This window comes from Canis aureus, chromosome 7 (genome assembly GCF_053574225.1).
Source record: "Canis aureus isolate CA01 chromosome 7, VMU_Caureus_v.1.0, whole genome shotgun sequence".
In the NCBI taxonomy this organism is placed as follows: domain Eukaryota; kingdom Metazoa; phylum Chordata; class Mammalia; order Carnivora; family Canidae; genus Canis; species Canis aureus.
Window position 1 is genome coordinate 63,228,464 of NC_135617.1, and position 23,962 is coordinate 63,252,425.

Sequence of the window (23,962 nt, forward strand, 5' to 3'; positions counted from 1 at the left end):
CAGAATGGCATGATGAAGCAATATGGAAACTGGCATTAACCAAGCCTGGTTGGTAGGTCTGTCTCCCACCCAGCCCTACCCGGGTTCTGAGGTTGGCCTGAGTGGGGAGGAAGGAGAGGGATGGACTGCTCTGTGCTCCAGCACAGACCCCAGGTAACGCCGCCCGGGAGGTGTCCTGCTCCTCTTCCCCTCACCCCAGTACAAAGGACATAGGCAGCAAGTTCAAGGGAGATCAAGCCCCCCGAAAGCCAAAGCCTGAGAAAGAATGAGGAGTGAGCCTGAGCAGAGACTGCAGAGGGACAGAGCCAGGCTGACAGCAAGTGCACACTGGGAATCACAGACACCACAGACAGACAGACAGCTAGACATTTGGTGGGGAGAGGGAGCTGGAGTCCAAGGCAAGGCTGTCGATGCCGACCCCCTGCCTTCCCACAGTGTGTGTGTGTGTGTGTGTGTGTGTGTATGGGGGGTGGCGCTGTGGCTGCAATGGGCTGATTGGCCTTGTGGGGCTGGGGGAAGGTGCAGGCTGCTTCTGGAAACTGACCCCCGCGTTGGGGAGGAGTAAGGCTGGGGAGGGAACTGCCAGGCTCTGAGCTATGAAGTTCCAGGGAGCAGGCGTGAGGTTCTGGGTGGGCTGTTGTTCATACGGGGGGGATGGGGAGCCCTTTGGAACTAATGGTAGGAGGCTGAGGGAAGGCACTGTGCAGAGACTGGGAGTGTGGGTCCCGGGGTCTTGAGGTCTTGGGGTTGTTCCCCCCAGGCTGGTTGCCGCCCTTGGCTTCATAGAGTCACACACATGGTGGAACCCAGCCAGCTTGGGACTTGCGTGTGGGGTACTCTGGAGGCTGAAGAGGGTCAGGCTTGCACAGGAAAGCTCCTGAGGGCCTCCTGGTCTTGGAGCTGTCAGCCTCCACGGACCACACCGGCTGCCGGACTGCCCGGCTGCCCGGCTGCCCCGCTGCCCGGGCCCTTCTGCTGATGCTGGGATGTCGTCTTTCCCTTCTGACTCTGGCTGGGATGCTGCCTTCCGGCAGGCTCTCTCCTCCAGCTTCTCACATGTGTCTGCTCAGACCCCCTGCCCAGCCCTCAATTTAGAGTTTCTGGTCGAATTCCTGTTCAGGAATATGGATACTTATCTTCCTGCCGTCACCCTGGGGAATACAAACAGCAAACTTGGCATTTGGGTCTCAGCCTCTGGCGCTGCTTCTGCACGAGGTCGGCTCCCAGCTGCAGCTCCTGGCCGGTTGGACTGGACGGGGTGCCCGCCTGGCGGCTGCTGGGCCTCAAATTCCCTGCTTCTCTGAGGCACCAGTTTCTTCCCCAGGCCCAGACATCTGGGAAGCTGGGGAGTGTGGCCTTTGAAAGGGTGAGCCGGGAGCTTTCCGGAGGCTAGACTGAGGAGGGGTTGGATGGGGTGGGAAATGCAGATGAGGTAGGTGGCGCCACTGGGGAGATTTGGCAGCCTTTTGGCCACCCAAGCTCTGGTTTGGCTAGAGTGGGAATCCGCTTTCTTGGCTCAGCGGCAGCTCTGAAGTAAAACCAAGGATCCAGAGGTTCTGGGCCCCAAGTGTCAGGCTTGTCCAGTCTCTCCAGCCAGCAGATAGAGGAGGGCCTCTCCTCCCTTCGGAAAGGCCCTGGGCTAAGGTGGAGATGAGCACCATTATTGGTATGGGGGGGGCGGGGCATTCTCTATCTGATGGGGGGTGGGCCGCCAGACTGAAAACAGAGATGAGGAGCAAAATACCCACCAGAGATAGCCAAGTGGAATTGGACCCCTGACAAAAGCAACAATTTGAGTGTTTTGTGATTTTCCTTGGGACACTATTGATGTTTTTAGGGCCCAACTTATTTGAAGGGATAGAGTTGGTGTTTAATGGAATGGAACCTTTACCTAGAGGCCCTGGGTTCAAATTCTGACTCTGCCACAACTTCGTTAACTACTGGAGCCTCTGTGTTCTCCTTTGGTGAAAGAAAATAATAGTACCTTGCTCGCAGATGTGTTACAACCTCATATTTGTCCCTGTGCTCCCCAAGCCCCTGTTCAGATCTGGAGGAGGGTTTGGTTGGAGGGGAAATGGGCCCTCAGAGACATGAGGGTAATACCCCTAGCTTTCCCCAGCCAACTAGCAGCCAGGTTTTATGCCATCACCTGTAAACTGATCATTGAAAGACTCTAGAAAGCCCTCCAGAAAACTTCGGCAATTGATATTCGGAAGGCGAATTTCACCTCTGGGGCTGTGGCACCTGCTTCTCTCTCTTCCTTGTTTGCTGTGGATTTTTACAGTCATGCCCGTTTGCTCAGGAAGCACAGGCTCTGTGTTTTACAAGTGTCATCTGTCATCCTTCTCTACCCGAGGCTTGAGTGTGAAATATCTCCAAGAACCTGCCTGGCCCCTGCCTTCTCTTCTCTGCTTTTGCCTCTTGCTGTTCCAAGAATCACCTCACCAGGATAGTGTTGGGTCCAGACCCAGTGAGTGGGCACAGCTCTTGCTGAGGTCTGTACAGGGCCTATGATTTGACCTGGGTCCCATCCGCAGAGTTGGGGTCACATCCAGGCGAGGAGAGAGGCTCAGACCCAGTATGTATTTAGCAGGGTCTGACTAATAAACCAACTAGATTAGGAGTGGAGAAGAAGCTCTAACCATAATGCGCATGCCTAAGGAAAGGTATTTTCAGGGAGCAAGCAGTCATATATGAAGATGGGGACCAAGGAGATTAGCCATGTCCAGCCTACTCAGAGTCAGGGCTATCAGGAGGGCTCCTTGGAGGAGGTAAGGATTTCAGGAACAGCAAAAGCCCATAGAAGTCCATAGAAGGCAGATTTTGCTTTCTCTTATAGTCTTAGAGGTTATTGGGGATTCAGGAGGCTTCAGGAGTAGGGTACTGAACAAGCAGAATGAATATTCTGAGAAATTCTGTCAGGACCAGATCCTTGAAACAATTTCTTGGTTGCTTATTATGTGCCAGGCACGATGCTAAGAGCTTCATATTATTATCTCATTGAATTCTCCCAATTCTAGGAATTTGCCGCTATTGCTGCCTCTACCTTACAGAGGAGAACACTGAAGTTCAGAGAAGTTGGGACCTGCCAGGTCATTAATACATGACAAGAGTGGTCGCTTGACTCTCATGTCTATCTGAATTCAAAACCCACGCTCTGAACTCTTCTGTGCTGCCTTTCCCTGCAGGTGAGGCACAGGGCACCATGGGCCCATACCTCTCCAAGTCCTGCTGGCCTCCGGGGGAGGCTGGCTTCAGAGCCACCATTGCAGACCCTGTGAGCCCAGCCTGCTCTGTGGGCCTCTCTGCCCACTCACTCCCACTTGTTTATAAGCTCCCCTGAAACAGGCAGCACCGTCCTTGTGGGTAGGACCGAAGATGGGACCTTAGAATGAGCACCAGACAGAGAGTCAGGGGACTCAACTCTGCTGTATGTGTGACTTGAGCGAGGAGCAAATCTCTTTACGCCCTGGGGCCTCATTTCCTTACTGATGAATCGGGATGCTAATGCTTATGACATGTGTGAATGTACTTCATACAGTGAATAATAGCTTTGGCACTCGGGTTGTATTTGTGACCCCTTCCTAATTGAGACCAAGTAACTAAAATGTTACATGTAATACTTCTTAGGGAATAGAAGGTGGGCTCTAGTGTATCAGTTTCATATGGGACTAGGGTTAACCAATCAAGCCACAGCCCAGCCAGGTGGGCACTGTGCTTTTTGGGAAAAGGGAGGGTACAGAACCTGCAGAAGGGCATGTGGTCCAGAAGGGATCAGTGGCAGGCAGCTAGGAAGGGACACACTGACAAACACTTCGTTTACTTTTGTAATCCACCAGCTATCAGTGTAGCTTTGGCATTGGATTAGACAGAAGGCATTTTCCTTAAGCTGATGTTTCCAGACCTTCTTTTTACTATTCCCCTCTCCGAGGAGCCTTCTGAGGCATTTTTTCCCTAATTGCACCTCTGCATGCATTTTAATACCACAGGTATACTGTATACTGTATATGTGTTTATGCACTGCAGGTGTCTCTGTGCCTTATATACAAAAAGTAAATAAAATCTATTTCACCCCTCTCAAGAACAAATTTTTCCCCCTTGGGGGCGCTGTTGCCCCCGTTGAGAAATGCATGCTTTAGGGCTAACAGACCAGGATTAGAAAAAAAGTGTATTATAATGAGGCTGGGAGAATCCAGGAGGTGGTGAGGAAGGCAGATTCACTGTGACAGTCACTACTCCAGGTGTGGCCCATGGGCCAGAAGCATCAGCCTCTCCAGGGAGCAGGCTAGCAATGCAAACCCCATCCCATCCCAGATCTCCTGAATAGGCATCTTTATTTTATCAAAAGTGGAGGTGGGGGCTGGGTTGGAAAAAACTAGCCAAACCCAAGGCTAGTCTTTGAACAGAAGGCCAAAAGATGAGAAGTAAGAAGGCAAGGAGCAGAGACAGCCATGTGCTGGGTCAGTAGTTGTTAAGCCATCTAGACCAAATGCAGCAGGCAAGTTTAAGGAGCAACATTGTCTCTATCTGTCGTGATCTATCATCTTTACTTTTTCTCAGGTGATTTCCGTGCATTGTATCTGCAGAATGTATAGACGGGGTGGAGGTCCTGGAGAAGAGACACAAGGCTATACGTGGCCTTGCTTCCAAGCAACAGAAGGCCAGGATGCCTTAGGTTTGAACAGATCTGTGCTTGCTTTCTTGAGTGCCCCTAAGGGCCAAGGCTAATGGGGACCAGGTCAGCCTGAGGGACAGACTGAGACTGGAGAGACAAGGCTTAGGTCTTAAAGCTGTGTCAAGCTGGATTAAGTAACTAAACTGAGCTCTTATAATTTATCAATCTGCATAGGATTGTCTGCCGTAGACAATGGGAATCCTTGCAGCAGTCCTGTAGGTACGGGGCCACGTTGGGACATGAGAGGCTGCAAAATCCCAAAGTTGGGCTCTTTAGAGTTCAATGTGTTTATTATCAGCATGTCCAGCATTAGTCTATCCGCCGGAAGGAGCTGAGCGCCAGTCAGTCTGCCCAGGTGCATCCAACAACATGAGAAGCAGGATGCTGGGTGTCTCTCTTCCTCCCTTCCTCTGGGTCATCTCTCCCAACCCATCCTTTGTTCTATCCCACTCTGCCCTAGGCCAGCACACAGTGGTCTTCCTTCTTGTCTGAACTCAGATCCCCAATATCACTTTGGTCCTCCCATCTCTCCTTCCCTAAGACTCACTGCCTATTCCCTCCTCCAAAGCTGGTGCTCACCTCACCTACCCCTCCCAATCTAGTACCCTGTTAAGGCAGCTTTACTAGAATAAACTAGGGGAGAGCATTTATTTTGGTTCCCAAGTAAGTCTGTGAAGGGGATTTACTTTGGTCCCCCAAAGGAGTCTGAGTACCTAGTATAGCTGACCCTGGAACAACAGGGACTCCAACTGTACCAGCCTGTTTATACGCAGATTTTTTTTCAATAAATATGGTATAGTACTGTAAACATATTTTCTCTTATGAGTTTCTTAATAACGTTTTCCTTTCTCTAGCTTTACTGCAGGTATACAGCATATAATGCATGTAACATACAAATATATGTTCATCAGCCATGGATGTTATCAGGAAGGCTTCTGGTCAACAGTAGGCTATTTGTAATTGAGTTTTGGAGGTAGTCAAAAGCTGTACATAGATTGCCAACAGTGTGGCGAGAGAGTGCCCTTAGCCTGCATGTTGTTCAAGGGTCAACTGAGGCTGTAAATGGGGTCTTGCTGTTACATGACTCTCTCTGGTACTCAAAATGAGTGACATATGGTCACTCAGCCTGTAGGACTTGGAGGAGCTGGGGAAGTGAGCTCAGCTCAGGATCCAGCTTAGATCTCAGAGTCTGATGAAAGAGAGATGTAGGAGTGTCCAGAATGATGGCCGTGAGGGTAAAGGCATTGTTGACTCTGAGCTCCTGGACCCCCCTGGAAATTCCCAAACAAGGGCCATAAGATGAGGCCCTGCCCTTCTAAAAAGATATTGAAGATTGCAGGGTGGGCAAAGTTGCTACCTCGATTCAGTGTCCTCCCCACCTTCCCCCCACACACATATAAAGGAGCCATCGTTACACCACATAGGTCCTGCTGGGGCAGAAAGGCAGGAGGGTGGATAGTGACTGGGGTCATGGGGTTAAAGGTTAGAGGTCCTCTTATAGCACAAACACCAGGGCTGGTCGTATCAGACTTCCCACTGAGCAGGGGAGCCTAGAATGAGTTTTCTCCATTCAGACCTGCCAAGATCTTGCCCAGTGACTTGGGCCGCCCATCTCCCTTTCTGTTCTTGCCTGTGTGATGAGGCCTGAGGCTCCTCTAGTCCCTTATGGTTTAGGTATTTGATCTTTTGATTTATAAGTCCCTGGATCTGCCCGAGTAAAGATACCTCTGCTGAGCCACCCAGGCTCTGGAAATGACTTGTCCTCCAGCTTCCTTCTCATGGGGAGCTCACAGATAGTGCTGACCTGACGTTTCCCTCTGCCCGCTGCCCTCTGCCTGCTGCCAACCTGCCCCAAATCCCGTTACTAGGTTACTGAGTTCAGTGCTGAATAACCAGGATGCCAGGGCTTCAGTGCGAATGCCAGTGCCTCCTTCCTCCCCTACTCCAGCACATGCATGCGTGCACATGCGTGTGCACACACACACTCTCTCCTGCATACTCACATGTGTACACACAACCACAAGCAGGCCTGCTTATATGCACACTTGCACATACACTCTCAAAACACTCATACATCTGCACACCTATGCATTCACACACATAAACGTATGTGTGTGCACATACAATGCCATACTTATATATACATACAAATGTGCACACACAGACACACCTGCTGTGCACGCATTTACATACATATCTGCACATGCACACATTCATACATGTTCACATTCCCACACTCGTACCCATGTACAGACATGCACATGTATAGACACACATTAGCATAAGCTCCCTTTGTCTACTGCTGCCACTTCTCCATCAAAGACACGGACACAGGCCATCCAGTGTTGGCAGAGCACTGGCTACTTGACAAAGAACATTTCTGTGCATGGTCTCCTGTAGTCCCTATGGGTCTCTGAGCTGGGCAGCACCTGGTTTTGCCCTCCTCCCTGTTTGGACAAGGAGCGAGGCTCAGAGGGGGAAGGCCACAGGGCTAGTCTCTCATCTCAAGATGAGAACTCAGACCTCAGATGCCATGCAACATTTCACTGTCACAACAGAACTGCCACAGTGCACTCACATCCATCCCTGTGCCTGCTGTAGGACATCCCTGGGAAACAGAAGGCTCTGTCTATCCCTGAGTGAACCATGGAAAACGGGGTCCCAGGGATGCTTACATGGGGTGATGGAACTGGCACTGGAGCACCCTGTCCTTTGCTGGGACGTGTGTGCACTCATGTGGCTGTTCACTGATCCGTCCTTCACCTGTCAGTCGGCTCTTAGGAGCTTTGGTTCACACAAACCTCCAGCAATGGACAGTGGCGCCCCCCATCAGCCTCATGGGCACATCAGCCCCCATCTGCCTCTTTTCCACATAACTAGGAGAGGGGGCAGGATAGAGTCCCAACTCGCTTGCTTTTGTGCTCCTGAGGCTGTAGGTTCTGGGCTTTGCTGCCTGCCCTGGGAATGAGGCTTCCTTTCACTTGTTCCAGCGTGCCCCTCCAGCCCCCTCCAGCCCTCAGGTGAACCTGGGAATTTAGCATCTGGTGACCAAGCCCATGCTCAGTCACCCAGCCCTCTCGTGTCTGGCTGGTCTGCAGTCCTCGCAGATTTCAGTGCAGTTCTGCAAGTGGCTACTGAACGCCTACTGTGTGCTGCCCAGCAGGCCGGGTGCTGCAAAGATGAATCATCTCTCCAGCTCGCATGTACACGCAGCCCCCTCACGTCCGCCATCTGAGTGATCCTCTTATGCTTTTTCCAGCCCTGCCTGTGACCTCCAGGATGCAGTAGAGATGGGGGGGGGGTGTCCCAGTCTGGCTTCTTTCTCACCTGCATTCCCATCACATGTGTGTGCACATGTGTGTGTCTGCATAGGACTCAGCTGAGGGTCACAGGTGATCTACACACCTTCAGACCATGATGATGGTGATGGCGGGGTGGGGGGAGGGTGATGAAGACCACTTAAGAAATGTTCTTTGACACTGAAAAGAAAAAAATGTTCTCTCGCACTGCTTTCCCAGACCCCTCCTCCGCCCCATGACCAAGCTGACATCTTACCATCTCACCCAAATGCAGACTAACTGGATGAAGAGATTTGGCAGTTGTGGTCCTGTGTAGGGGCAGCTGGCCCGAAAGGAACCATGTAATCTTCCTCCTGGCCTGCTTACCTGCGTCACAGGGGCTGAGCTGGCAAGAAGGGGAGGTGAGGAGAGGCCTGAGAATAGACATAAATCCTGGACCCTCTGTCTAGTCACGGCTTCTAAGCACATGACAGATGAGGGCCATCACACTGGGGGGAGGACAGTTGCCCAGCCTTCCATGGGCAAGAATCTGGGCATTGACTGCTGGCAGTAAGGAGCACAGAAAGAGTTGCAAGTGGGCCAGGCAGCTTCCTTACACTTGAGAAGCCTTCTCCAATGGGGAAAGGCCCGCTCCTTGATCTGGGGCTGCTTGCATCAAAGAGGAGGAGGCTGGAGCAGATAAACATGGCACCTTATGTTGGGACACTTAGCCACTACACCATGGGGACACAGCATCCTTTTTGTGTAGGAGCATGTGTGTACTTGTCCCCCTCCCCCATCCATAGGGTTTATGCTATATCCTGTTTCCTGCTTGTGTGAACTCAAGCTGGCTCCTCTCTGTCCCTCGGTTTCCTCATCTGCAAAATAAGGGTAATAATAGTACCCACCACATAGGGTTGTTAGGAACGTTTAACAGATTACTATATGTAGAGTGTTTGGAGCAGTGCCCAGCACACAGTGCTGTAGAAGTAGATGTCATTATTCATAGTGGGTATAATAATGGCATTCTCCTAGGAGTGGAGAAGAACACTATAGACCAACTTAATTGATACTCTTTTCAAATGAGCGCCCCTTAAATATTATAGCAACTTGGGGAATTTCATAATACTCTCCGCATGATCCCATGGGACCCTCCTGGAAACCCTACTAGGCAGGCAGGACAGACATTACGATTATAGCCATTTCACATGAGGAGAAACTGAGACACAGAGGTTACTAAAGTGGTTGCTGGTCCAGTTAGGGGTTTCCATTCTACTTCATGGTCACACTGTGTTCAGCTGAGGGGTTAGGGGAATTTGGTGGGGGAAGGTTTGGGTGAAGATGGCTAGTGGGTTCAAAACTGGACCTCCCACCTGGTCCTTATAGGTGTTGGGATCAGATCACCGGGAAATGAGGCCCAGTGTGGGGTGAAGTTCACGTCATGTTCCATGCCTGCATGTTAGACTGGGTCTACATAGCATGGCTCAGGGGAAAGCAGATAGTATACCTCAGGGGATGGGAGTTAGTGGCAGGGCCACAGGACATACTTATTTGGATCTTTTTGAGACAGTTATGAATGCCCTGGGATGGGATGGAGATGGGATCGGATGGGAGTCCTAAGGGGTTTGTGGAGCCTGGATTGGGGAAACTTCTGTCAGAAGGAGACCCTTCATTCAGCCTGGTCTATATGTGAAGAGAAAACCCGAGAGAGACACTTCCCTGGGCCATGATTCTTGTCCCACCAGCCTCTGATACCCATGCCCCACGGCCCACCCTGGTAGTAGGAAGAGGGAATCTCCTGGATCCTTTGGTCTGAAGGAGCTGGGAAAGCATGTGGGGCAGGAAAATGAGTCTTGAGCCCAGATACAGAAGAATGAATGAAGACTTCCAGCGGGGAGAAACCAGCCCCAGAGGGATGCTTGTGAAGTGGGGTTTCAGGAGCTCTGGGGAGGTTGATATATGGGAATAGTTGATGGGGTCAGTGTCTAGAGTGGGACATGGGATGATGGTGGGGAGTGGGTGCGTGACCATGAGGAGGGGATGGGAGTCAAGGAGGTAGTGAAGGCCAGCAGGGGGTGAGAGCCTCAGGAAGAGAGCGGGGATTGGAAGCCAACTGGGGCCTGGGCCTCCGGGCTGCTCCTGCTGCAAAACCTGACTGCCTAGAACCAAAGCCCCATCCCAAGCCCCCTCTCTCCAGGGAAGAAATCCAGGCCCCAACCTCATTTCTAGGCCTATGTGATCCACTGGGTCCATAAATCATGTGCCATGTAAATATGGCACATAATTGGGAGGCGCTGCAGGTGTGGATGGATGGTTCCAACGTGAGCAGGGAGAGAACAGTGGATCATGAGTTTCAGGGGAGGCTGGCGGGGCACTGGTGGCTGGCCCAGCTTGGTCTGGGAGGACTCTCAGGCCCGCCACCCTGCCACATGGCTGCTCTGTGGTGCCGGGCTGCTATTTACTGTATATTAGTTTTTAAATTACAGTACAACATTGATTCCCCGATCTTCAGACCCAGGCCTCTCTGGTGGTCCCTCTCTCGCTCCGCCACTCTCTGCCTCTCTTCTTCTGTCTTGTGTCTTTCTGCACCTGGTTTTTATTTTTTATTTTTTTAAAAGATTTTATTTATTTATTCATGAGAGACACACAGAGAGAGGCAGAGACATAGGCAGAGGGAGAAGCAGGATCCCTGCGGGGAGCCCGATGTGGGACTCGATCCCAGGACCCTGGGATCATGACCTGAGCCTAAGGCAGATGCTCAACCACTGAGCCACCCAGGTGTCCCCTCTCCACTTGGTTTTTAATGAAGGGTATTACCTTACATCATATTGTTACCTGCTAGTATTATGTTCATATTACCTTATATTTATTAGAGCATATACTGTATTCACCCCTGCCACATAGACACGGCACTTGATAGTTTTTAAAGCTTGGCTTGCAGCTCTATTTATCTGCTTTGGACCCCACAACAGCGAGGAAGTACGGCAAGCAGATCTGTCTCTACCTTAAGGTGGGGAAACAGGCTAGTAGAACGACCAGGTCATGCTTGGATTGCATTATATGACATTATACCATCAGGATAATGGCTTCTGGGTATTGAATGTTTAGGATGGGCCTGGCATTGTTCTAATGTAAGCTTTATAGACTCGTTTTATCCCCCACATTGAATTCTGTGGGGTAGGTGCTGCTATTAGTTCATTTTATGGGTGAGGAAATGGAGGCCTGGGGAAGTCAAGTAGCTTGGCCAGGGTCAAGCAGATGAGAAGAAGGCGGAGCTCGGATTTGAGACCAAGCACACGGCTCCTGAGCTTACACTCTTGCCTGCAATTCAGGTTGTCACATGCTGTGATCCCTGAGCTGGAGGGTGGGGACGGGGGTGAGGTGGCTTCTCCTTGTTACTAGAAGCGTTCGTGACCTCACACACCTTCAATTTCTGTAATCATTTTGCTGCACCTGAGGGAAACACAGGGACCCTCGCGGCACCTGGAAATGCCCCCAGAGTGTGTATCTGTAATTTGGGCTGCCAGGCGAGGGCAGGAGGGCAGGAAGGCAGGAGGGCTGGAGGGTGGTGGAAGCCCCGGCTGGGTGGCTCACTGGCTGCCTGCCTTCTCTTTTTCTGTGTTCCTGGAAGCAGGCTGCCATCCTGACCTCCATGGGCCCTGATCGACTGCCTTTGTGCACTTATCCTCCTGCTTTGGGCTTCAGCTCCGATCACAGGCAAAGCTGCTTGGCGGCCAGGCCATCTCCACGCTGGACCTGGCTCTCAGGGGCACGGCAGGCCGGCAGGCATCGGAGGGGTTGCTGGTAGTGCCGGGGGGCCCTGCATGTTCAGCTGCGTCCAGCCCCATCCCTGACTGGGGGGCTGCTGCTGAGCATTTCCCTCTGCAGCCTAAGATTCCTGTGTGAGCAGAAGTTTAGAAGGTGTACAGGCTTTACTCTGGACTGCAGCCACAGGCCCTTCTTCTCCAGACTCCTCATAGTTCCAGCCTCCTGCCTCCATCCTGAGGGGATACTGCTGTGGCTTGTGTCTGGGTCACATGGCAAAGCTGGCCAAGGCTGGGAAGCTCAGCTCACTGTCCCCACTCTTTCTCATGAGGAGGAGGAGGCAGGCTTTCTAGGACAAGCACAAGTGCCCTGTGCCATCTGCATCTACATGGCCCCTCATAGGGGCAGGGAAGAGAGTGAGCAATGGGGCCTGAGCCTGAGGATGTCGCTGTGACCTTACTTCCTGGGAATAAGCTATCCCTGGGGGAGGGCGGCTTATTATTATTATTATTATCCTCGGGGGAGGGCTTGCCTGCACATCTGCCTTTCCGTGGGCCTGCTGTTTCAAAGCTGAGCTTTGGGTGCCAGGACCGCTTTGCCAGGTTTCACACCCTCTGCTCCTGCTAAGGGCCCTCTAGCAAAGGAAATGTCAAGTATAAGGTAAAGGGATCTTTCCCTTCCCTCCCCTGGGCTCAGAATCATCAACTCACACCCCATACTGAACACAAACTGGGAACATCATTCAGAGGGGTGATGCATTTTTTTTCTTATTTATTGGTATAATTTATTGAGCACTTGTTACATAAGAAGAAGCCTAGCAGAGTGATTGAGGCCCAGGAGCCAGACAGCCTGGGTTCCAATTTCAGTGATTGCACCTGTGAGCTGTGTGACCTCGGGCAGGCCATCTCCCTCTGAGCCGTTTTCTCCTCCATGAAATGGAGCTTATACCAGCATCGAATCCTCAGGGTTGTGGCGGGTATGAAATGAGTGAAGAGCTTCAAAGCACTATGGTGTCTGGCCTAGGGCGTGTATTAGGTGTCTGCTGGTGCCGTGCTCTACATGGTTTCTCTCCATTGGTTTCCTCACTACCTTTCCAAAGTAGGTATTACCACTCTTTTTGTGCGGATGTGGAAACTGAGGCTCAGAATGGCAACGGGGTTGTTTGCCCAGGACTGAGGAGATTTCCGGGATGCAAGACTTTCACTTCTAAATCTGGGGAAGTCCCAGACCTACTGGGATGAGTCTTAGGTCCAGAAGAAACTGCACGGCTGAGCCAGGATTTAAACCCAATTGTGTCTGATTCCCACTGCCCTAAACAACCACACTAGCCTCCCTTGGGGCCAGTGCTTCTCTTAGCTGTTCACATTTGCTGAGCTCTGGCAGGTTTTGGAGGCAGTCTTCTATTTGATCCTCACCTAACCTTGTGAATTAGATAATCTTACCTGAAGTGTAGCAAAGAGGAAACAGACAGACACAGAGAGGTAAAGTGACTTGCTCAGGGTCACTCAGCCAGGAAGTGGCTGAGCCAGGATTCGAGCCTGGGCTATCTGGAGCCAGTGCCCTATGCTCCTGGCCACTCTGCTCCTCTCCCCTTGTATCTTTTCTTAGTTCCCTCCATGGTGCATGGTCTCGTTTCTTCATTCCAGTGGCCTGTGGAGTAGACAGAGTAGGTACTTTTGCCCTGTTTACGGGTCAGAACACAGAAGTTCAGAGAGGTCAAGTTACTTAGCTAACGTCACACAGCTTGTAAGTGACAAATGCAGGATGAGGTTTCATCAGAGGTTCTCAGCTGGCACTTCTTGTTGTGGTTTCCTTGTTCGATAAGTGGGAGGAGGCCCCCAGCCGAGCCGAGTCCTGTTCGGATTCCTAGAAAGCAAGAGATCTATGTCATCACTGGGTCCCCACATGCAGAGGGCTGGTTCTCATGCTCAGGCTCTGGGATGTCATTTGATGGCCTTGGCAGGTAGAGGAGGTGGCCTACCGCAGGGTGGACACACTGCCAGCCACACAGCTCCTTCCTCTTGCCGACTGGGGACTGAATGCATCACAGGTTGTGTTTTCCTGGAAGGGCAGCAAAAGCTCTATTAACCCCAGGCTTGTTTCTGAAGTAACTAAATAAAAGAATTGGGAAAGACAGTGACAAGAGTCTATAAATTCGGAATGATGTTCAGGAAAGTGGCCTGAGCCTTAGAGCCCATAAAACCCGGGCAGCCTGCGGGTTGGGGGTGATTTATGGGACCCTTCATCTGCCTTGGGGTCACCTGCCCATCAAGCTTCCTACTTGTGAGGTACTTTTGTTTTTAACTTCCAAGCTCTTTTCATAGTTCTGGGCATTTTGTGGTTGTCCTCAAGCCATGCATAGGGATGAATTACTCCCCCATATAACAGATGGGGAAACTGAGGCATGGATGGATTGGTGAATAGCCTAGGTGTGCATAGTGACCCAGGTCCCTTGATTCTGTCCTGCTAAGTTCTTACTAACATTTATACTGATTAGCCCTTACTACCTGCCGGGAATCATTCTAAGCAGTATAAGCTTATTAACGCATTTAACCCTCACAACCACCCTAGGACACAGGACTATTGTCACTGGGGTTTCTCTATTGTAGCTGAAGCAGAGACCGTTTAATAACTGGCTTAGAACCACACAGCTGGGGTGTCGCAGGGCCAGGACTTGGATCTACAACCTTTAGCATCATGCCCATTAGCAAAACATAAATGCAGAATGGCCTGTGAGGGTGAGAAGGGGCCTGTGCTGTCCCTGGTGGAGCAGGCTGGCTGGCTGCCTCTGCCTGGGAGGTGGTGCTCTGTGCTCTGGGCAGTTTCAGTGCCATCAGATAAGAACATTCCTAAAGGAGCAGTGAGGGTGGGCAGGTGCTCCGAAGAGTGGTGGCAAAGTGCCATGGAGAAAGCCCTGGGCTGGGAGTCTGGAAGCCTGGATGCCTCGCCCCAGCTCTGCCACCTGCTGGCCATGGACCTGGGTGACCCCACTGTGCCTTTTACCCCTTTGTCTCTGCCCTCCTCTGATCTGGACTGAGGTGGGACATCACATGGTTTTTGGGACCCCCTTGCAGTGGTGATGGCGGCAGCAGGAAGAACACAGAAGCTCCAATGCCAGACCTGGCTCTACACTCACTGTGGAAACCCAGAGCAGCAGCCGGTGTCCGAACTACCAGCTTAACACCTGGGCTATTTAAAGTGTCTGGCACTGCCTAGAACTTTGAGGTTCTATTCTTTTAGGAGGGGTCTGGGCTGGGGCCACCTCCCTCCACATTGCCCTGCTGGAGATCGAAGGGAGAGATGGGCTTGGCCATTGCCGATTACCTATGGTGCTAACACTGCTTCCCCATTGGGTGCTCATCCATAAGGGTGGGGTGAGGGGCTTTGCTGGAGGAAGTGGGGGTACAACATCCTCTTCTTCTGGTCAAAGTCTATGAAACCCCAGATCTATGGAGGAGAAAGCAGAGGGACCTCTCCTGGTTCCTTTCCTTCTTTTTGACCTTCTTTGGCACGCGGCCAGCCTGGCATGCCTCCATTCCATTCACTTGCAGATGACAGGTGTTTCCTGAGCACCTAGTATTGGACAGGTGCTGGGTTACACGCATCAGCTAGACCTGGTCCCTACCCTTAGGGTGCTCCCCGTCTGTCAGGGGAGGCCGAGAGGTAAACAGGCAATTATAGTACACTGTAACAGAGCTCCACTAGAAGTGAGGAACCAGGGGAGCTTCCAGGAAGAGGTGATTCTGTTCTACTCCACTGCCTTTCGCTAAATGGCCACAATATCCTCCTGAAGGCCCTGCCTCCCCAGGCTCCCCTAGCCCACCCTAGACAGTGAGCATGCCTTGCTGAAGACTCATTGACCTCAGGATAAAATCCTAACTTGTTAGATGCCCCTCAAGGTGCTGGTCCCATCAGCTTTCCCTGGTCTGTGCCCACCACCCCAGCTCCCTACTGGACTTCCAGAGTTCCCAGAGCGCATCATGCTTTTTCCCACTTTTGAGCCTTCGGATTCACTGGGTCTCCTGCCTGGAACACCATTTCCCCACACCTGGCTTGGTTGGATCCTTCTCTCACTTTAGGTATCTGCTGAAATATTGCTCCCAGAGGATGGTCTGATCCACTCCCCACCCCAGGCTAAAGTTGGTTCCTTACTGCTTTCATTCAGAATGGCTCCCCCCCCCCGCCATATATTTTTCCCCACTTGGCATTTGCTTGTTTGTTTATTGCTTCTCTCTTGCAGCCTGTGAACAACGTGAGAGCCACAGACTCGTGCTTAGACCGCCAGCCTGCAGGTCCTACTGCAGGGCTCACCAGCTGTACAACCCTGGGGAAGTCACTTCCCCTCTCTGTGTCCCACTTTCTCCATGTGTAGATGGAGGTGGTCTTTACCTCACAGAGGTGTTGTTCTGGTTTAATGAGTTAATATATGTAAAGCCCTTAGAACAGTGTCTGGCATGTGGCAAGTGCTCAATAAATATTAGCTATCATCATTATTTTTATATCCAGTGCCCAACTCAATGAATATTTAATGATTAGATGAGACACCTGGGCTGAATCTTCAAGGGAGTAGGTTGGGCCTGGTTAAAGAGAGAACTGGCGATGTCGGTCCTGGCTATGCACCGAAGTCACCTGAGGGGCTTTAAAACCCAGGATGTCTCCACTCCGGCTCCCAAGAGAGTCTGATTTCATAGTTCTGGGTGTGGCCCGGCCATTGGAATTTCAAGCTCTCCCAGGACTCCGATTCTCAGGGCTTCAAACCTTGGAGATGGGGAGAAATGGGCATTCAGAGCAGCGAGGATGTTCTGCAGCTGGGGAGGCATTGCAGGGCGAAGGCTTTCAAGAGGGCTAGCAAGAGAGGCCCGGGGCAGGGAGTTGGATGTGCCCCAGGCAGGCAGGGCCAAGCCAGGATGGGCCCCCACCTGCCATATGAAGGAGCTCAGGTTAGGCTTGGTGGGGAAGCTGGAGGATGGGGCATGCCTGGAAGGCTTCTACACTGGTAATGACATGGTCCGATTTGCCTGTAAGGAAATTGGCCTGGGTGGATGTGTGGAGGATGAATTACAGGGAGTGGAGTTGAAGGCACGCAGATCAGAGTGCAGAGGGCCGTCTGCCACTGCAAGAGCAGTTCAGGGCCTGGCTTGTACAGGGAAGGCCACTTACTTGTCCCCCATTTAATGGCTTAATCCTCCTTGGCATGTCTGAACAGTGAAATCTGGTCGGTGCAGGATTCCTGCCTGTCACCCTGCCCCTAGCTACAGCCACATCGCATGTGGATGTAACCCAGGCTGATGTAAATAATTCCTATCTCCTGACCAGTGAATGGCTTCTTCTGTCTGGGTTCTAAGGCAGACTCCCAGGACATCGTGACAAGTCTCTATTCCACAGCCCCTGGCGCCGCCCACCCTCATCCATGATGCCCTCCCAGCCTGCGATCTGAATGTACCAGTTTTTGCTCACATTCCAGGCTGGTTCACTCTCAGAGCACCTGACTCCCATCCTTGAAGCTTCTCAGCAGCCCCTCGAGCAGATGCCTTAGTCTTCCCTTTACCTGCTCTGTAGGGGGAGGTCAGGCTTCCCGACTCAATGCCCTGGCCACCGCGCTGTTCCCATCCTCATGTTCATTTGTCCTCCTGCAGGTGGATGCAGGTGGATGTGGATCCCAGAGCTGCCTTTGGATGGCAGGGCTCTCATAAAGTGATCCACGTCCTTCCCACTGTATCATGCTGTATGCCACCCAGTGTAGCTGGGTGCCCCAACCTGGCTCCTTACTGGCTATATGATCTTGGGCAGGTCATTTGACCTCCCAGTGCCTCAGTGTCCTTCTCTATAAAATGGGGTGAAAACTCAACAAATAGTCCAGAGCCCCCAGCCATGGTCATGGGTTTGAATTGGCTATCTGGGTTCAGAGGATACAACAGGCTTTATTTACCACCATGTTTCTTACTGTTAGGGAAGGATTCGGGACAGAATAGGATATAAAGCATCTGCATTTTCATCTTGTGTGGGGCCCTGCAGCTGCCCATGTGAACAACTTTTTTTTTTTTTACCCCACACCTACATAGCAGCCTGTCAGCTGCTATGGCTATGAGTTGAGATACAGGTGAGTCTCTGTGCTACAGAGAAGCTGCAGCCTCAGTTGTCCACCATCTGTATACCATCTTAGAGCTCCAAGATCTGCCTGCTGGCTCATAGTCCCCTGGTCCCATGGATCGGGGGTTTCACAGTACACAACAGACACCGCAGAGTGGGGTCTTACCTGTGCTGTGGAAGGACAGCCTGAGCTGTTTTCCCAGGGAGGCCTAGGTCAGGCCAGCTGCTGGCAAGCCTCTGCTCTATCTGTACCTGACACTTCTTGTAAGACTGGGACAGTCAGGAGACTGCTGTCAACGACCAAGGTAAGAACTGGATTTATAAAAGAGAGGAGAGAGGGAAAATAGCAGAACACCTGGCAAGAGTGAATCTTGTTTCACATTGTGGGGGTAAACTGATCAGCTGGCAGCTGGCAGACTGGTTAGTCTGGGCATCTCTGTTCCCGAGCAGGTTGTCTGGGGCACTGAAGAACACAATGGCAATTGTTAGGGATTTTCCAGAAGAACCCCAGGATTTCACCTGGGGTGGGAGCAGAGTCTTTGGGGGATGCGTGCCAGTGGTCCCTCACCAGCACCTCCACCATAGCCAGGCTAGGCTGCACTCCCTCCCCACCCCCCGCCATGGGCCACTATAGGATTAAATGGGTCAAGGCACGCAAAGGCCTCAAAACAGTAAATAATCAGTGCTCACATGGAAATAAGTGCATGGTATGTGTTTAGTAAGTTCCACCTCTTTCTCTGGTTTCCATATCTTTGGCCTCTCTAGCTGCTGTTGCCTAATGTCCCACATCTCTTTTGGAACTGAGATCAGGAGGGGAGAGGAGGAAGATGGGGACCCAGAGAGGATGCCAAGAACCCAGACAGCTTTGGAGCAGTTGGTTTTAAGCAATAAAGTGGTCAGGTTCTTCCCCTGGAGCCCTTTAGGACCTAGAATTGGGGAGAATTTCTTTTGTCTCCTTTTGGCCAAGGCAGCCTCAATCAGCAGCTCCCATAATTTCATGCCATTGGCCAACGCAGGCTGTGTCCATCATTTTGTTTTTCCTCTCAGCATGGAGGATAACTAGAAGTCTGGAACCCAGAGAAAGAGTGTCCTGCTCTCTTCTCGCTGGGACGTGGGGAAGAGGACCCTGGTGGCAGGACGCTGTTCTATTCCTGAATGTTTTACTTCTGTACTTCCTTTTCTCTAGAAAGTCAGGTGGGCTAAGGGCTGGGGTCTCAGAGGCTGACTGTGGAGCCTGGCTGTCCTAGGGACTTGTAGTATGACATTGATCAAGAGGAGACCCTCTTCTGTTTCCTCATCCTTAAAGCTGGGAGCTTTAAGGAGATGGGCCTACTTCTTTCTACTCTAAGCATACTCTTCATGTTTCTCTTTAAAGCCACTCTCAAAGGTCATTATCCCAAGGTTTGGCTGGAATATAAGTGTTAGGGGGTCCACCCTTCAGGTGGCCCTGGCTGTTACACATCTAGTCTTGGGGCAGGAAGAGCACTGCTTCCTTTCACTATGGGTTGGGAGCTTTTCTTAGAGATGTGGGAAAGCTAGAAACTCCAGATCCATCTTGAGGCTTTCACTTGAACAGACAGATGCCATGATGATGTGTTTCTGAGTCCATGTCTCAAATGGTTAGCACTTTGATGGTGGGGTGCTTGTTTCCATTATTGCACATAGCACCTGGCGTGGCCACACACCTGGAGGGGGTGTTTTAAGACTCATGCTTCTGTGATGGTGAGGGCTGCAGTAATGGGAACAAAGGTAGTGGAGGAGGTCAGGAGGATTGTGGGATGGACATTATGATTGCAGGGATGATGGAGATGGTTGCTGAGGTCATGGGATAGGGAAAGGCTGGAGAGATGATGTAGGGCATTAGAGGCAGTTAAGAAGTATTTTTGCTAGGAGTATGGAAAAACTCATTGAAATCTTGTAATTTAAGGGAAGGGGGACCAGATTTATGTTTTGAAAAGCTCACTGCGGACAGCCCGGGTGGCTCAGTGGTTTAGCGCCGCCTTCAGTCCAGGGCCTGATCCTGGAGACTGGGGATCAAGTCCCACGTCAGGCTGCCTGCATGAAGCCTACTTCTCCCTCTGCCTGTGTCTCTGCCTCTGTGTGTGTGTGTGTCTCATGAATAAATAAATAAAATCTTAAAAAAAAAAAGAAAAGCTCACTGTAATTGCATGGTGGAAAGCTGCTCGAAGGGATGGTGGGGGTGAGTGATGCAGACCAGTGAGGAGACCATGGGAATAATTCAGGAGAGACAGAATGGTGGCTGGGACTGGGGTGGTAGAGGTGGGATACAGAGAAGTGGGCAGATGCTGGAGCTGCATAAATGGTGGAATCAACAGGGCGTGGTGATAGTTACACAATACCTGGATCAGATTGGAGGCACAGTGAGTGGGAAGGTCTCATCAGCGATACAACTTAGGAGTCTGGCTTGGGCAACTGGATAGATCATAGATTAATAAGATCCATGGGGCCAGAAGCTTTGTCTTGTCTGCCTGTATCCCCAGGTCCTCAGGCAGCAGCTCACAGAAGGTAGGTCCTCAGTAAATGTTCGTTGCATGACTATTGCTGTTGCCTCTTGGTCATGAGCATGATGGAAAGCATATATTGTGTGTCCTCAGCTGGACACCAGGCACTCTTGGAGCTGGCTCACAGGATGGTTGATGGCCATGGGGCTGGACCTAAGAGTCAGATAAACCTGAATTTGGATCCTTCCTTTACTGGCTGTGTGATTTGGGAGAGTTACTTAACCTCCCTGAGCCTCAATATATTCACCTAACAAATGGGGACAAAAAAGAGGTCTTACCTCACAGATTACGCTGATGAAATGAGGTCCTATAATAAGATACATTGTACAGTGCCGAGCCCAGCTCCTGGACCTTGATTGCCAAGTGTGATGGTGGTCATTTAATAAAATTACTCACCTGAATCTCATATCCAGCACCTTGCTGGACACAGTGTGGGGTGACGGGGAGGAGGTGAGTGAGGGCAGGGGAGCCGTTGAGGTCAGGACTGGACATACCATGGGAGAACTGGTGCTCTATCTGCAGCCATCCTATTGCTTCCACTCTGATTTCTATTCTTGTTTCTTGGCAGTCCAGGAGATGAGACTGTTTGTGACATGGCCTCCAGGGTTCATGGCAGGCCCTCAGTGCTGACAGGGAAAGCAGACCGTCTGGGGACTCAGCTGCTTCCCTATCTACCTCTGCCTTGGCTTAATCCCAGCTTAGTCACAAAGAAGTGTATTTTAAAAATAGCAACAGGTGCTGTTCATCCAGATGGAACCCCTTAAAAACCACTGCTCCCTAGTGGTCTTTGCACCTTGATAAATGACTACAGATTGACAGGGAGCCCCTGGCAGCGGCTGATCCCTGCACTTTTCTTCCCTTTGATAAGAAAGCAAGGACTCAGCAAGCCTGAGGACCCTCGAGGGCCCCCCAGAGGAAGAGGCAGTAGGAATTCACGGGCCCCATGGCTGACCCTGCTGCTGTCTTCTTTGTGTGTCTGGGCTAGGGGGAGAGGGAGATAGAATCACAGACCCTGAGCCATTGATGGGATGCCGAGTGGTAGACATTGCAAGAGCAGGAGAGAGAGAGGCCCCATCTGCACCAGGGTCATCTGTGGGTACTGTGCAGATGTCAGGGAGGGGTCTCTACAGAGTCAACCCTTGGGGAGAGACAGGTGGGGCCAAGAGCGAGTTGGTGGGCAGGTCATCAGTACTTGGTCAAAATCTAGACTTAGGCTATAGGGAGACACCCATATGATACACACTCCTCCACATACAGAGACCTGTGTACCAACCCTCACACCCTCCGTGGCGAGCCCCTCCGAGACTCATCTGCAGTCCCTTGATGGATGCAGCCAGGGGCAAGCTCCACCTTGGGCCTGATGGGGTAAGTGTGTGTGTGTGTTGCATGTGTGCGGGGGCCTTTGCATGTATAATGGAGGCTTAATGTCAGTTCCTAGAAAAGTCTTTACTTCTAAGAGGTGACAGAGGCAGACTAGACTTTTTTCCAGAGCTTTCTGGAAAGGCCAGTGTGTCATCCCTTCTGCTTGATGCAGTGGCTGAGGTCCTTCAAGCCTCAGAGGCAGTAGAGGGAAACTCCAGCAAGCTCTGCCCCTGGCTGGAACCACAGGGTCCTGGTGGAATAACACCCTCTCTGGGTGGACCCTGTGATGATGACCCTGGGGGCCGTCAAATTGGAAGCCATGCCTCTTCTCTTCCTTTGCACCTAAATGAGCTGCGCCTGAACTCTACCTTCCCCTAATCTCTACCTCCAGGAAGTCCTCTTGATTGGTCCAGCCCAGTCCAGCCTCGCCTCCAGCTCCCACCTCATTCCTCATCTGTGCCTCTTACCTGTCTCTCATCATATGTTCAATTTTAAATGATTTTCTCCTACTTCTCTGTCATCATGCCCAAGCTGGGCTATCCTCTTCCAGAGGGCAAGTTCTGGGCTCCTTAGCCTCTGCTCTGTTCATTCATTCATTCATTCATTCATTCATTCACTCTCATTCTTCAAATACTTCTTGAACTTCCTGTCTGATAGGTAGGTGCCAGACACTGGACTGGGCCCTGGGGCTATGGAGGTAACCAAGACTCAGGTTTCCTGCCTAGGGGCTCCTTGACTCCAGCAGGTGGAGAGGAGACACCCCAGACTCCCTGCAACCCGAATTAGAGAATGGAGGTGTGGAGGAGGCCTGCTCTGGGAGAAGGGTTTACCATAATCTGGGAAAAGTGAGCAGTTGGGGTGGGCCCCCCAGGCCTGCCGCAGCCCGCCCCTTCCTCCGGCCGCTTGGCCTGGCCCAGCTTGTCCTCATTGGCATTGTATTCCCTGTCCATCCTGACTCTCCTGCCCGGGTTAAATGTGGGGCAGGCCAGGGCTCTGGTTTTCCTCATATCTGAAAGGGCTGTGCATCCTTTGCCCTCATTTCAGCTCTTCCATAACGATCAGCCTCCTGCAAACCCTCCAGCTCTGGTGCCTCCCCCAGAAAGTGCAAGAAGAGACTAAGCCATGAATCCAGGCACTCCCTGGACCCCCTGAGCTGGCACTGCGTTTGGGAGCCAGCCCCCAGCAGTGAGAAGGCACGGCTGTGTAGCCCACTTGCACCCCGCCATCACCAATGTGCCAGCCCCTTGGGCCTGGGCAGCAGCGCGAGCAGTGCTCATAGGGAGTTTTTAGGAGATATGGAAGCTTTTCCCAGGTCTGCTCCAAGCCAGCCATTGGACTGCCCTCTCTGGGGCCTCAGTTTCCCCATCTACAAAATGAGGGTTGCTGCAGAAGCTCCCAGGGCCCCTTCCAGCCCTGAGTCTGTGAGGGAAGGCCTGGATTCAGGCCAGCTCTCCTGCAGCCCACACAATGCCCTCCTTTCCTTCTGGTTACCTGGAAGGCAGAGGAGGAGTTCGAGTGACTGCAGAGGGCATCAGAGGGGCCTGGGGCTCCCAGCTGTGCTTTTCTTGGGACCCGAGCTTCTGGCACCGCTTCCTGGCCCTGGGGGACTGTATGTCCTGAGATCCCGTTGAATGTGTCTCCCTGATGAACACACTCTGCCAATGACACCGGGTGGGGGGCAGCTCTGCCCTGAGGCAGCCGTTGGTGCAGAACATCCCTTAGCTCGGACAGCCACTCACTCCACCCAGTTGCTCAATCACGTTACAGAAAAGGAGGGAGCACACATCAGTCAGGGTCGGGTGGATTTGGGGGTTGCTCGGGATCATCTAGGTTAGTGGTTTTCAAGCTTTATGGACTGGAATGCACAGTAAGAAATGTATTTTGTATCACAACCAGTTTGTACACTTGATGCATACAATACTCAACACGTGTGTAATGGAAACAAAGTATTCTAAATCAGCCTTCTTACTAAGTACATGCCCTGTTCTATCCTCTCCTCTCCTATTCTCTTCTCGTCTGCTAAGCATGCTGGTTGTGACCTACTGCATTGATTGCATGACCCACCAATGGCCCGTGGACTACGGTTTGATAAACACTGATCTAGAGTGATCGCACAGATCTGGCGTGATGGGTGTCGGGAGCGCCTGTCTGTTCTAATGCACGTTAGTGCGATCAGCTTTCCTCCCCGAGTGTCTTCAGGCTGGCTGATCCAGAGAGCGCACCCTGCACTTGGCAGCGTGCCTCCATCGCAGCCCCTTTGCGCACGGGAG

General features: G+C 51.7%; 1 protein-coding gene across 1 annotated transcript in view; it reads left to right on the plus strand.

Annotated features, from left to right (window-relative positions):
• Nucleotides 1-23,962, plus strand: part of LRFN2 (leucine rich repeat and fibronectin type III domain containing 2) — a 178,000-nt gene that overhangs the window by 1,132 nt on the left and 152,906 nt on the right. The gene's annotated exons all lie outside the window — the stretch shown is intronic.